The 10,000-nt window shown below is 66.0% G+C and overlaps 1 non-coding gene across 1 annotated transcript in view; it reads right to left on the bottom strand.

Moving 5' to 3' along the window:
* LOC141281799 (18S ribosomal RNA) overlaps positions 1–197 on the bottom strand; it is a 1,856-nt gene extending 1,659 nt beyond the window's left edge. The window contains exon 1 of the ribosomal RNA XR_012336164.1: positions 1–197. This exon is cut by the window's left edge and continues 1,659 nt beyond it. This is a non-coding gene — a ribosomal RNA (18S ribosomal RNA).
* Between the last annotated feature and the right edge of the window lie 9,803 nt (positions 198–10,000).

The following is a 10,000-nucleotide window of genomic DNA, read 5'->3' on the forward strand; positions in this document are numbered from 1 at the left end:
GCGGGCCGGGTCGGCGCTCGTTTGCATGTATTAGCTCTGGAATTGCCACAGTTATCCAAGTACGGGTGGAGCGATCAAAGGAACCATAACTGATTTAATGAGCCATTCGCAGTTTCACTGTACCGGCCGTGTGCACTTAGACCTGCATGGCTTAATCTTTGAGACAAGCATATGTTACTGGCAGGATCAACCAGGTAGTGTAGCCGTAGGAGAGCCTCGCTCTGACCCGGGGTTCACGCGGCGCGGGTCCCGGTTTCCACCCCCCGGGGGGAGCGGGACCGGGGCCACTCTCGTGTGGCTCTCCCCTCTCGTAGGCTGAGGGGCGGCCGGGTGGGCCGTAACCGAGGAAAGGTGCGTTTCGCGGGGCCGGGTGGCCGCGACGGGCCGGGGGCGTCTCCGCCCTCGGTCGCCGAGGCCCTCGCCGGCCGCCGGTGGCGGACCTTCGCGTCTGACGGACCGTCTGAGTCTCCCGCGGAAAGGGTCGGGCGGGCTCCGGAGAGCCCCCCTGGAGGCGAGAGCGCCGGGTCGGGGAGGAACCGACCGCCCATGGCGGCCGACGCGCTAACGTCGGCCGGGCGGAGGCCTGCCCCAGGCGCAGTTCGATTTCCAGAATCTCAGGGCCATGACACACAAAGCGTATCCGGGCGTCACCCCGTAACGGGTCATTAAGGCTGAGACGTGGGCGGCCCTGTCCCGCCCGGGGTTTCGTTTAGCGGCCGACGCCGGTTCGTTTTGCGGCCGAACGACGCCGGTTCGTTTAGCGGCCGAACGAAGCCGGCTCGTTTAACGGCCGAGGCCAGCCGGGTTCGTCCCTTCCTTGGATGATTTGCCATTCGTAATAAGAATCGTCACTACCTCAGTGCAGAGGGACTTTTTCGAGGCATTTGTGTCCGCTCGAGAGGCCTCTCGCTGGGCTCGAGAGGTCATGGGATCCGGTAGCCTATCACCTTGGAGAATCAGCGAGGTGCTCTTCCCTATATACCCGATGGCACCTGTTCGGGCCACCGTCCCCTGCTGGACGGGGCCCGGCTCTGTACCGCCCCAGACAGAGCGCCTTCGTCGGTCACGAAGGCAGGGTCGTGGACCCTGGAAGCGCACGAGCCACCCGACTCGGCTTCCATAGCGGCTGGCGGCCCTGGCCCGCCCGAGACGAAGCGCCTTCGTCGGTCAGACAGATAGGGTCGAGGACCCTGGAAGTGCGAGAGCCACCCGACTCGACTTCCACGGCGGCCCGGAGGCCGGGCCCGTCCCCGTCCGTGCCCGGGGACGGGGCACCTTCGTCGGTCAAACGCGTTGGGTCTTGGACCCTGGAAGTGCACGAGCCACCCAACTCGACTTCCATAGCGGTCGGCGGCCCCGTACCGCCCCAGACAGAGCACCTTCGTCGGTCACGAAGAGAGGGTCTTGGACCCTGGAAGTACACGAGCAACCCAACTCGACTTCCATAGCGGTCGGCGGCCCCGTACCGCCCCAGACAGAGCACCTTCGTCGGTCACGAAGAGAGGGTCTTGGACCCTGGAAGTTCACGAGCAACCCAACTCGACTTCCATAGCGGTCGGCGGCCCTGTCCCGCCCCAGACGATGCACCTTCGTCTGTCACACAGATAGGGTCTTGGACCCTGGAAGCCGTCCCCCTCGACTTCCGTAACGGTCGGCGGCCCTGTCCCGCCGCAGACGGGTCACCACTCCGTCTGTCTGTAGGGTCTTGGACCCTGGAAGCCGCCCCACTCGACTTCCATCGCGGTCGGCGGCCCTGGCCCGCCGCAGACGGGTCGCCACTCCGTCTGTCTGTAGGGTCTTGGACCCTGGAAGCCGCCCCACTCGACTTCCATCGCGGTCGGCGGCCCTGGCCCGCCGCAGACGGGTCGCCACTCCGTCCGTCTATAGGGTCTTGGACCCTGGAAGCCGCCACACTCGACTTCCATCGCGGTCGGCGGCCCTGTCCCGCCGCAGACGGTGTGCCACTCCGTCTGTCACACAGATACATAAGGGTGTCTCGGAACCCCGGACGCCGACCGAGACGAAACGCGTGGGGTCGGTGCGCCCGAGAGGGTAGGGTGCCCCGGGGCCGGCCGCTCGCCCGACCGGCTTCCGGGACTCCTTGACCGCTCGGGAGACCTATCCACGCGCCCGCCCGACCGGCGGCCGGGGGCCCTCGACCGCCACACGCGTACCGACGACCGGGGGGTTTCCGTTTTACGGCCGACGCCGAGATCCTTCGACGGTTCCAACAGGGGTTGTTACGCTTTTGTGTTCGCCCGTGTCTGAGCATATATGGTCGGGTCGAACCTTTGAGGCCGTAGCCTGGAGATCCAGGGCGGATCTTTTCTCACAACACGTGTGTCTTTGAGGCCGTAGCCTAGATCCAGAGACTTTAGGATCTTTTTAGCAGTTTTAAGGCCGTAGCCTTGATCCAGGGCGGATCTTTTGAGCAGTTTTAAGGCCGTAGCCTTGATCCAGGGCGGATCTTTTCACAGGTTTTAAGCCGAAGCGCCTTGATCCAGGGACTTTTGGATCTTTTTTTGCCGTTTTTAGGCCGTAGCCTTGATCCAGGGCGGATCGTTTTGCGGCCGTAGCCGAGTTCCATCACCCAAGGTAGCTTTAGTTTTTAGGCATTAGCCTTGATGATCCAGGGCGGATCGTTTTGCGGCCGTAGCCGAGTTCCATCACCCAAGGTAGCTTTAGTTTTTAGGCATTAGCCTTGATGATCCAGGGCGGATCGTTTTTTCCCATCTTTCGGGTATGAGCTCTTTAATTGTGAGCCTTCGGCCGACACTCGCCCGGGGCGCTGCCTCACATCAGACGCCCTTCGTCCGTTCCAACCGTTCCAGTTCTTTTAACGGTTTTTCGTTCATCGCACACCGACGCGCACAGACCTTTCTTGGGATCTGTCGCAGGGAGGGAGGACGCTGGAGGTCCACTTCGAGGCACCCATCCCTATATACCCGATGGCACCTGTTCAAACGACCGCCCCTTGAGAGAAGGGGCCCTTCCCGTGGCTCGTCCGGGAGGAGGCGCCCGCGTCGGAAGGCGCCGTAAGGTCGGAGACCCTGGAAGTGCACGAGTCACCCGCTTTTACCTCCAGGCCCTCTGTCGTACTTCTCGTGTCCGCTCACGAGACCTCTTTTCGGCTTTATGGAAGTGCACGAGTCACCCGCTTTTGCCTTTTCTGGAAGTGCACGAGTCACCCGCTTTTGCTTCCAGGCCCTCTGTCGTACTTCTCGTGTCCGCTCACGAGACCTCTCTTCGGCCTGGGGGTGCGCCACGTACACCCCCGCGTCCGCATTCGAGTCACCTCTTCGGGCTCATGAGGTAGGGTCGGTGACCCTGGAAGTCAGAGACTTCCAGGCCTTCTGTCGTACACCCTCGCGTCCGCTCACGAGACCTCTCTTCGGCCTGGGGGTGCGCCACGTACACCCTCCCGCGTCCGCTTTCGAGTCACCACTCTGGGCTACGGAGGTAGGGACGTGTGCCCTGGAGGAACCTGACTTCCAGGAGGGAGGGCCGCCCTGTCAGGCCCGCTTTCGAGTCACCCATCTGGGCTAAGGAGGTAGGGACGTGTGCCCTGGAGGAACCAGACTTCCAGGAGGGAGGGCCGCCCTGTCAGGCCCGCTTTCGAGTCACCCATCTGGGCTAAGGAGGTAGGGACGTGTGCCCTGGAGGAACCAGACTTCCAGGAGGGAGGGCCGCCCTGTCAGGCCCGATTTCGAGTCACCCATCTGGGCTAAGGAGGTAGGGACGTGTGCCCTGGAGGAACCAGACTTCCAGGAGGGAGGGCCGCCCTGTCAGGCCCGCTTTCGAGTCACCCATCTGGGCTAAGGAGGTAGGGACGTGTGCCCTGGAGGAACCAGACTTCCAGGAGGGAGGGCCGCCCTGTCAGGCCCGCTTTCGAGTCACCCATCTGGGCTAAGGAGGTAGGGACGTGTGCCCTGGAGGAACCAGACTTCCAGGAGGGAGGGCCGCCCTGTCAGGCCCGATTTCGAGTCACCCATCTGGGCTAAGGAGGTAGGGACGTGTGCCCTGGAGGAACCGGACTTCCAGGAGGGAGGGCCGCCCTGTCAGGCCCGATTTCGAGTCACCCATCTGGGCTAAGGAGGTAGGGACGTGTGCCCTGGAGGAACCGGACTTCCAGGAGGGAGGGCCGCCCTGTCAGGCCCGCCTCGGAGTCACCTCTCTGGGCTAAGGAGGTAGGGACGTGTGCCCTGGAGGAACCAGACTTCCAGGAGGGAGGGCCGCCCTGTCAGGCCCGCCTCGGAGTCACCCATCTGGGCTAAGGAGGTAGGGACGTGTGCCCTGGAGGAACCAGACTTCCAGGAGGGAGGGCCGCCCTGTCAGGCCCGCTTTCGAGTCACCCATCTGGGCTAAGGAGGTAGGGACGTGTGCCCTGGAGGAACCAGACTTCCAGGAGGGAGGGCCGCCCTGTCAGGCCCGATTTCGAGTCACCCATCTGGGCTAAGGAGGTAGGGACGTGTGCCCTGGAGGAACCAGACTTCCAGGAGGGAGGGCCGCCCTGTCAGGCCCGATTTCGAGTCACCCATCTGGGCTAAGGAGGTAGGGACGTGTGCCCTGGAGGAACCAGACTTCCAGGAGGGAGGGCCGCCCTGTCAGGCCCGCTTTCGAGTCACCCATCTGGGCTAAGGAGGTAGGGACGTGTGCCCTGGAGGAACCAGACTTCCAGGAGGGAGGGCCGCCCTGTCAGGCCCGCCTCGGAGTCACCTCTCTGGGCTAAGGAGGTAGGGACGCGTGCCCTGGAGGAACCAGACTTCCAGGAGGGAGGGCCGCCCTGTCAGGCCCGCCTCGGAGTCACCCATCTGGGCTAAGGAGGTAGGGACGTGTGCCCTGGAGGAACCAGACTTCCAGGAGGGAGGGCCGCCCTGTCAGGCCCGCTTTCGAGTCACCCATCTGGGCTAAGGAGGTAGGGACGTGTGCCCTGGAGGAACCAGACTTCCAGGAGGGAGGGCCGCCCTGTCAGGCCCGCCTCGGAGTCACCCATCTGGGCTACGGAGGCAGGGACGCGTGCCCTGGAGGAACCAGACTTCCAGGAGGGAGGGCCGCCCTGTCAGGCCCGCTTTCGAGTCACCCATCTGGGCTACGGAGGTAGGGACGTGTGCCCTGGAGGAACCAGACTTCCAGGAGGGAGGGCCGCCCTGTCAGGCCCGCTTTCGAGTCACCCATCTGGGCTACGGAGGTAGGGACGTGTGCCCTGGAGGAAACGGACTTCCAGGAGGGAGGGCCGCCCTGTCAGGCCCGCCTCGGAGTCACCTCTCTGGGCTAAGGAGGCAGGGACGTGTGCCCTGGAGGAACCAGACTTCCAGGAGGGAGGGCCGCCCTGTCAGGCCCGCTTTCGAGTCACCCGTCTGGGCTACGGAGGTAGGGACGTGTGCCCTGGAGGAACCGGACTTCCAGGAGGGAGGGCCGCCCTGTCAGGCCCGCCTCGGAGTCACCTCTCTGGGCTAAGGAGGCAGAGACGTGTGCCCTGGAGGAACCGGACTTCCAGGAGGGAGGGCCGCCCTGTCAGGCCCGCCTCGGAGTCACCTCTCTGGGCTAAGGAGGCAGGGACGTGTGCCCTGGAGGAACCGGACTTCCAGGAGGGAGGGCCGCCCTGTCAGGCCCGCCTCGGAGTCACCTCTCTGGGCTAAGGAGGCAGAGACGTGTGCCCTGGAGGAACCGGACTTCCAGGAGGGAGGGCCGCCCTGTCAGGCCCGCCTCGGAGTCACCTCTCTGGGCTAAGGAGGCAGGGACGTGTGCCCTGGAGGAACCAGACTTCCAGGAGGGAGGGCCGCCCTGTCAGGCCCGCTTTCGAGTCACCCATCTGGGCTACGGAGGTAGGGACGTGTGCCCTGGAGGAACCGGACTTCCAGGAGGGAGGGCCGCCCTGTCAGGCCCGCCTCGGAGTCACCTCTCTGGGCTAAGGAGGCAGGGACGTGTGCCCTGGAGGAACCGGACTTCCAGGAGGGAGGGCCGCCCTGTCAGGCCCGCCTCGGAGTCACCCATCTGGGCTACGGAGGTAGGGACGCGTGCCCTGGAGGAACCATACTTCCAGGAGGGAGGGCCGCCCTGTCAGGCCCGCCTCGGAGGCCTCCCCTCGGGCAGGGGAGGCAGGGTCGGGGACCCTGGAGGAACCGGACTTCCAGGAGGGAGGGCCGCCCTGTCAGGCCCGCCTCGGAGGCCTCCCCTCGGGCAGGGGAGGCAGGGTCGGGGACCCTGGAGGTGCCGGACCTCCAGGGGGACGGAGGCCGAACCCGTGGCCGGGGAGGGTGAGCCTTGCCGGGCTAGGCTCGCGCGGGTTCGAAGGCCTGGTTCGAGAGGACCCCTTCCCCTATATACCCGATGGCACCTGTTCACACTACTGCCCTTTCGAGAGGGGACCCCGACCGGTCCGCGGCCGGGACGGCGCACCTCGGTCGGCCTCGGCGAGTGGGTCGGGGTGCCTGGAGGTGCGCGAGCGGCCCGCCTGGAAGTGCGCGAGCCACCCGACTCTGGCGGCCGGCGCCCCCGGGCCCGTGCCCGCGGCCGACTCGTCTGACCCGGCATCGTCAAGGTCACCAATACCACGGAGCGTCTACGACGCCCCGTTTCCGAGATATCGGCCAATGAACTGCCGGGCGCCGTATCTCGGCCGGGGAAGGTCCTACGGACTCGGGGCCGGGCTCGTCGGAAAGGTCTCGCCCGGGGCTTTCCGACGAGACCGGCCGCGGGTCCGTGCGACCCCGGGGGCCCGAGATACTTCCGGTCGAAAATTCGAATTTCGTTACCGCGCTGCTCCGGCGCCCCGGGTCCGGGGCCTTCGCCCTTCGGGTGGGTGGCTCCTCCGCGGGGGGCCTTTCGAACGAGCCCACCCGCGCGTCGCTAGCCCTTTCCGGGGCCGAGATACGGCCTACCCCCGCGGGATTTTCCCACGGCCGTTTCTCGGGCGCCTCGGGTCCGGGGCCTTCGCCCTTCGGGTCGGTCGCTATGCCGGAGGGGAGCTTTCGAACGAGCCCTCCCTCGAGTCTCTGGCCCTTTCCCGGGCCGAGATACGGGCGGGTGGTCGCGGAATTTTCGCTCGTCCGGGGCTCCGGCGCCCCTAGCGTCCGCCTCGGAGGTCGCCCGGACGCGCGGCCGGTCTCGTTCGAAAGGTCCGTCCCGGGGCTTTCCGACGAGCCCGGCCTCGGGTCCGTGCGACCCCGCCCGCCGGAGATACGTCCGGTCGAAGCTCGCGGAAATTCCCGCGGCCGTATCTCGGGCGCCTCGGGTCCGGGGCCTTCGCCCTTTGGGTCGGTCGCTCCGCCGGAGGGGGCCTTTCGAACGAGCCTACCCGCGAGCCTCTAGCCCCTTCCCCGGCCGAGATACGGCGGTCTATGCCCGGATTTTCCCACGGCCGTTTCTCGGGCGCCTCGGGTCCGGGGCCTTCGCCCTTCGGGTCGGTCGCTATGCCGGAGGGGAGCTTTCGAACGAGCCTACCCGCGAGCCTCTAGCCCTTTCCCCGGCCGAGATACGGCGGTCCCTCCCCGGATTTTCCCACGGCCGCAGCACGGGCGCCTTTGCTCGGATCGACTCGCCCTTTGGGTCGGTTGCTCTACCGGAGCGGCCCTATCCAACGAGCCAACCCTCGTCTCTCTAACCCTTTCCCCGGCCGAGATACGGCGGTCCCTCCCCGGATTTTCCCACGGCCGCAGCACGGGCGCCTTTGCTCGGATCGACTCGCCCTTTGGGTCGGTTGCTCTACCGGAGCGGCCCTATCCAACGAGCCAACCCTCGTCTCTCTAACCCTAAGCCCGGCCGAGATACGGCGGTCCCTCCCCGGATTTTCCCACGGCCGCAGCACGGGCGCCTTTGCTCGGATCGACTCGCCCTTTGGGTCGGTTGCTCTACCGGAGCGGCCCTATCCAACGAGCCAACCCTCGTCTCTCTAACCCTAAGCCCGGCCGAGATACGGCGGTCCCTCCCCGGATTTTCCCACGGCCGCAGCACGGGCGCCTTTGCTCGGATCGACTCGCCCTTTGGGTCGGTTGCTCTACCGGAGCGGCCCTATCCAACGAGCCAACCCTCGTCTCTCTAACCCTAAGCCCGGCCGAGATACGGCGGTCCCTCCCCGGATTTTCCCACGGCCGCAGCACGGGCGCCTTTGCTCGGATCGACTCGCCCTTTGGGTCGGTTGCCCTACCGGAGCGGCCCTATCCAACGAGCCAACCCTCGTCTCTCTAACCCTAAGCCCGGCCGAGATACGGCGGTCCCTCCGCGGATTTTCCCACGGCCGCAGCACGGGCGCCTTTGCTCGGATCGACTCGCCCTTTGGGTCGGTTGCTCTACCGGAGCGGCCCTATCCAACGAGCCAACCCGCTTCTCTCTAACCCTAAGCCCGGCCGAGATACGGCGGTCCCTCCGCGGATTTTCCCACGGCCGCAGCTCGGGCGCCTTTGCTCGGATCGACTCGCCCTTCGGGTCGGTTGCTCTACCGGAGCGGCCCTATCCAACGAGCCAACCCGCTTCTCTCTAACCCTAAGCCCGGCCGAGATACGGCGGTCCCTCCCCGGATTTTCCAACGGCCGCAGCTCGGGCGCCTTTGCTCGGATCGACTCGCCCTTTGGGTCTGTTGCTCCACCCGAGCGGACCTTTCCAACGAGCCAACCCTCGTCTCTCTAACCCTAAGCCCGGCCGAGATACGGGGTACCACCGCCTGACCTTTAAACGGCCGTAACTCGGGCGCCTTTGCTCGGATCGACTCGCCCTTTGGGTCGGTTGCTCCACCCGAGGGGACCTTTCGAACGAGCCTACCCGCTTCTCCCTAACCCCAAGCCCGGCCGAGATACGGCGGTCCCTCCGCGGATTTTCCCACGGCCGCAGCTCGGACGCCTTTGCTCGGATCGACTCGCCCTTTGGGTCGGTTGCTCTACCGGAGCGGCCCTTTCCAACGAGCCAACCCTCGTCTCTCTAACCCTAAGCCCGGCCGAGATACGGGGCACCACCGCCTGACCTTTAAACGCCCGTAGCTCCGGCGCACAAAGTCCCAGGACTTCGCCCTTTGGGTCGGTTGCTCCACCGGAGGGGACCTTTCCAACGAGCCAACCCGCGTCTCTCTAACCCCAAGCCCGGCCGAGATACGGGGCACCACCGCCTGACCTTTAAACGCCCGTAGCTCGGGCGCCTTGGGTCGGATCGACTCGTCCCTTGGGTCGGTTGCTCTACCGGAGCGGACCTATCCAACGAGCCAACCCGCGCCTCTCTAACCCTAAGCCCGGCCGAGATACGGGGTACCACCCCTTGATATTCCCACGGCCGTAGCTCCGGAGCCCTTCGCCGCAGCCCTTCGGGACACCCACCCTCGGACGACCCGCGGAGGGACCTTTCCAACGAGCCAACCCTCGCCTCTCTAACCCTTTCCCCGGCCGAGATACGGGGTACCACCCCTTGATATTCCCACGGCCGTAGCTCCGGAGCCCTTCGCCGCAGCCCTTCGGGACACCCACCCTCGGACGCCCCGCGAATGGACCTTTCCAACGAGCCAACCCTCGCCTCTCTAACCCTTTCCCCGGCCGAGATACGGGGTACCACCCCTTGATATTCCCACGGCCGTAGCTCCGGAGCCCTTCGCCGCAGCCCTTCGGGACACCCACCCTCGGACGCCCCGCGGAGGGACCTTTCCAACGAGCCAACCCTCGCCTCTCTAACCCTTTCCCCGGCCGAGATACGACCCCGAGAACTGTGGCACCTCTACCCGACCACAGTGCACCCGAGGCCGGCCTCGGACCCCCGAGGACGGTGGCACCTCTACCCGACCACAGTGCACCCGAGGCCGGCCCCGGACCCCCGAGGACGGTGGCCCCTCTACCCGACCACCGTGCACCCGAGGCCGGCCTCGGAACCAGCCACGGACACCCTGGAGCCCGTACCCGGCGCACCGTTCGGTCCCGGGCACCCACTCTTAAGCACTCCCCCCCGGCCTAAGCCCCATACTCCCGGCCCCTCTGGAGAACCAAACCGTTGGTCAACCCGAAACGATCTCCAGCAGTTGGTCAAC

Source organism: Paramisgurnus dabryanus, unplaced genomic scaffold (genome assembly GCF_030506205.2).
Source record: "Paramisgurnus dabryanus unplaced genomic scaffold, PD_genome_1.1 h2tg000288l_1_31600__unordered_in_group5, whole genome shotgun sequence".
NCBI classification, from domain to species: domain Eukaryota; kingdom Metazoa; phylum Chordata; class Actinopteri; order Cypriniformes; family Cobitidae; genus Paramisgurnus; species Paramisgurnus dabryanus.